The sequence below is a fragment of the Molossus molossus genome, unplaced genomic scaffold (assembly GCF_014108415.1).
Source record: "Molossus molossus isolate mMolMol1 unplaced genomic scaffold, mMolMol1.p scaffold_m16_p_15, whole genome shotgun sequence".
Taxonomy (NCBI): Eukaryota; Metazoa; Chordata; class Mammalia; order Chiroptera; family Molossidae; genus Molossus; species Molossus molossus.
The window spans coordinates 5,948,907-5,953,478 of NW_023425350.1; the positions used below are offsets into that span (position 1 = coordinate 5,948,907).

At 51.6% G+C, this 4,572-nt stretch overlaps 1 long non-coding RNA gene across 1 annotated transcript; it reads right to left on the reverse strand.

Moving 5' to 3' along the window:
* Window positions 1–899: 899 nt before the first annotated feature.
* LOC118631253 lies at window positions 900–3,279 on the reverse strand. The gene is made up of 3 exons (XR_004959752.1): window positions 3,165–3,279; window positions 2,208–2,375; window positions 900–1,012 (listed from the first exon to the last, which is right to left on the reverse strand). It is a non-coding gene; the product is annotated as an uncharacterized LOC118631253 (long non-coding RNA).
* Window positions 3,280–4,572: the final 1,293 nt, after the last annotated feature.

A 4,572-nucleotide genomic window follows, 5' to 3' on the forward strand; every position in this document is an offset into this window, starting at 1 on the left:
TCACTGCTGTGGTCTGAAGACCGTAGACTCCTGCCCCACGCGGGTCTGGTTCCCTCGGCGAGTCAGAAGGGGCCACACTCCTCTCTCCTGCCTTATGGTGGCCGCACGGAGCCAGCGTTGTGGCCTGGATGCTTTTCACAAGCTGCTGCCTCTGCCGGTGATGCCTTCCCCTGGGGCGTGTCAGGAGGGCCACCTCCCATCCACGTCGCCTCCCTGTGCACCTGCTCTGCTGACCAGCGCAGCTCCCGCCCACTCTGGCGCCGCTGGCCTGGCCTGGCCGCCCTCTGTCACCCCAGCCAGGGTACACCGCTGCGGCTGCCTTGCCACTTTCTGTCCCAATCATGCAGTTTATCTGAACAACTAGCGTCAATACCAAACACGAGAGAGTTTAGGCCCCAACCCCCCTCTCCTTTTTTTTTTTTTTTTTTTAACAAATAAGGAAGCAGAAGTTTGCAGAGAAAATAGTTGGTCTCAAGTCATTCAGTTAGACCGAGGTTCTCTGGCTCCTAAGCCAAGCCCTTTTCTTTCTAAAGACACTGTTATTCTTGAGGTACCTGGAGAGAAGCTGAGAAGAGAGAGAGGGGGAGTGGGGGAGAGAGAAGGAGAGGGGAAGAGAGAGGGGGGGGAGAAAGAGAGAGAGAGAGAGAGACTACTTTACTCAGCGAATGTCCAGGGTGAGGTGAGAGGCGAGGTGGGAACTGAATACTCTCATCTGTCTTTATGGGTGTGAGCTCTGGGTGCCTCTAACATGTGAGTTCCTCACTATGCTGAGTCCCTTCTAGCCCCCCCTTCTTCCCCCACAAACAGGCCCTGGGACACGTGGATTGAACAAACAGACCACTAGCCAACTGGAGAAACCACGTTTCATTTGTAACCAGACAAGCATCTGATAGCCCGCAGCAAAACCGTGGTAAAACCAGGAGTAGAAATTGCGTTTTAGGCTTCAGGTTCAACTTGGACTTTGGTCTCTGGATCCAAAGCTGTAGATGTGTGTACTCAGGTACCCCCAGGTCTGGAAAGGGAGAAAGGAAAAGAGAGAAAAAACCTGATGCAAAAGAATGGGTGACGAGAGGTGACAGAACGCCCAGTGAGGACTCTTGAACAAGGGGACCCTGCCCACCGGGAAGGCATGAACTAACAGATTCAGCTTCTCACCATTAATAAGTCCTCTCCCTTCGCCACATGGGAGATGCTAGCGTACCTTAAGTCATAACCTTCAAGGAGAAGAAGGGAAAGTTATTTTCTAGGGTTCCCATTATTCATGACGAGATGGAAAAGCCTTCGCCCTCCTACACTGTCCCCTGGCCCGTTCCCTCCACGAGAGAGCGAGAACCTCCGTGGATGCCCTGGACACGCAGGCGTGGCTCGGCGACGATGAGTCTTTTGCGTTGGGGCAAGGAGTTTGCATATAACTACTGGGCTTACTGAACGGCATAGCTCAGGGTCAGATTGGTATTTTTAAGTCATCACTCTGATTATGATAAAAATTACTTGTCAAAGGAGCAAGAGGCCAAATTAAGATGCTATTACACAAATTTAGGAAGGGGTGACCGTGGCTTGGCCTGGGAGAGCGGCAGTGGGAAGGGGACAGGGGTTCTAAGTCTCAGGGGTCCTCACAAGGAGACTGGATGGGGTGGGGTGAGTCTGAGGGAGAGTCCGTGATGCTCCTGTGTTTCCAGGGCCGAGGAGCTGTCTGGACAGCAGAGATGGTGGTCAGCACAGGGACCCAGGGGTGAGAAGGTCCCTGGGAAGCAGGACTCCCAGGCTAACACCAGGCACCTTTCCGGCAAACCAACAGGGGCCGGTCAGCCCTCTCATAACAAATGTGTTAGACTAGGAGACAGGCTAGTCTCAAAGATGAGCTGGCAAAGGAAAGTGGGTAGTGGCTCCAGTGGGCGTGGCTGGAGATTCCAGGCAGCACTGTCCACGCCCACCTGACTGTTGCAGGTCCTCTCTCGCTTGTTCACACCGGCAAGTCATCTCTTTGCTCAGAACAGAGATTCGGGGCTGCACTGCCTGGCGAGCAGTGTGCGAATCCCTCAAACACTCCCGTTTCTCCTCAGTGATAACCTGACCCTTGCTCCTTCGTTTTTCCTTTTGAAACTCAGTGCTCTAACCACACAGGATCACTTTCCACCCGGGGAGGATCCATTTCCGGTGCACAATGCCCCCGGGAACGAGGCCCTCCCTGCCCCTGCGGTGCTCACAGTCAGGTTCCTGCTGCTGTTTCCCGGCCTCTGCTCACCCAGCCGGTGCTCATGGCGCCCAGCTCCAGGCTCTGCGAAGGTCTGCAGATAAGAACAGGACAGGCGTGCCCTGGAGAGACGGAACTCCCTGAGTGTAACCTCCCTTCGACTGTGTCTTCCTTTTTTCTCCTATTAAATGTAATGGGGTGACATCGGTTAATAAGATCATGTGGGTAGGTGTCAAGGGTATGTTTCTATGATACGTGATCTGCATATTGCATGGTGTGCCCACCACCCACAGTCAAATGATTTTTTTTTTTTTTATAAAATTGTGGTGAAATCCACATAATTTACCCTCTTACTTTTTTGTGTTTAGTTCTATTCTTAATAACATAGAGATACTTTTTAATTTTTGAGAGTGATTCTTGAAGTCCTAAGACTTAATATTCTCCAACTTGAGGCTTTTGTTGTTCATGTGCAATGCATATAACAGGCTTCAAGGAGAGCTAACCTGTGTCCCAGTGCGCATGCTCCCCTAGCTTTTAAAAACCATATATATATATCGACCTACCATTTTTTAAAAAAAATAGACAGAATAAACTGATGGTTGCATAAGGGAAGGGGGGAAGGAGGGGCCAAAGTTGGAAGGGAATAAGAGTTGAAACCTACAGCTGTAAAGAAATGAGTAAGTCGTGGGAGAGGGTGCAAGCGCAGAGAAAATAGTCGGTATCATCATCATAACGCTGCGTGATGACAGATGGTTACTAGACCCCCTGTGGTGATCCCATCATACGGCTAACACGTTGAATCACTGCGCTGTATGCTTGAAATCAACCCCCTTCTCGGGCTCCCAGCACCCTTGCTTTGTACCCGCCATCCGCCCTGCGTCGCGCTGGCTCTCCTGACCCTCAGAAGGAGGGAGGGCATTCTGGAAAGAACTGGGTTCAGGGGTCCATGAACCTGGCCCCCTTTAGTCACCTCATGTTTTGGCCTCCTTGTTGTCATTCATGGGCAACATCACACAGTTGCGGTGAGAACCTAATAAAAGAATTCATCTGCAAGTGTCTTCTTCATGGTGACACAGTTTTCTGAGTCAGCGGCACCTGCAAACAGCAAAGTGGGCGGGGCGGCTGCTGGCGGAGACCTGCCACCCCATTGGGTGAGTGCGATCTGAGGGGCGGGGCCCAGGAGAGAAGCAGAAGTGAGGCCCAACCAGGCTAAAAGACAAGGTATGTGGCTTTATTGACAAGCAGAAATTTGGGATTTTCCTCGTGTCTCCAGGAGAAGGAACAGGAGGAGTCTGACTACCTGACACGTCCTACCGAGCAGAAATTCATCCATCTATAGAAACATGGGAAGCTCATGTTTAAAAAAACTTTTTTTATTCTATTCTTTTATTATTTTTAATTAAATGTAGTGGGGTGATTTTGGTTAAAAAGATCAAATAGGTTTCAAGTGCAAAGTTCCATGATACATGCTCTGTACATGCACTGTGTGCCCACCACCCAAGGTCAAATCTCCCATCGCCATATGCGGGGCCCCCTTTACCCTTTATAAACTCCCCTCCCACCCCCTCTGGTGACCACCACACTGTTGTCTGTGTCTAGGAGCTTTTGTTTGTCTGTTTGTTCAATTGCTGCTTTCATTTCATGTATCACAGAAGAGTGAAATCACATGTTATTGACTGTGTCCATTCCCATAGTCCCGGGGGCACCGAAGAGACCCCAACTCCCTCCATGGAGGACACTAGGGCCCTAAGTAGTCCAGGCCAGAGAGAATTCGGGGGAGAATAAGACCAGAAGTGTGGGCTCCCAGCTCCTACCCCAAGCTCCCTCTGCCCCCGCCCGCCACCCCTGCCCCCGACCCCGCCCGCCACCCCTGACCCCACCCCGCCCGCCACCCCTGACCCCCGACCCCGCTCGCCACCCCTGACCCCTGACCCCGCCTGCCACCCCTGACCCCTGACCCCGCCTGCCACCCCTGATCCCGTCCTGCCCTGGTCCCCAGAGCGGCTGCCATTCTCAGCCCCTTTGCAGCAGACACTGTCGCTGATCCATCCACTGGCAGGTCCCTTATCTTTTTGTTCTTTTCTCCGGAGCCACTTTAAATGTGATAAACCTGGTTATTTAAAAATAATAATAATAATCATACGATGTCCAAATAAGAATGTCTCACAGACTGTCAAGACCAATTGGGGTACTTTTTGTGTCAAGAGGGAGAGAGATCCTTCACGAAAGCGATGACACGTGAAATGAGTGAAAATGGGTCATTTCAACAATCACGGCGGCAAGCCGGATAGGATGCCGGTATTTCCCGACAGCTCTCTTCTCCGGGGGTGCGCGTCTATTACTCATGTGTCTTTGCAAGGATCCGGCACTTTTAACCC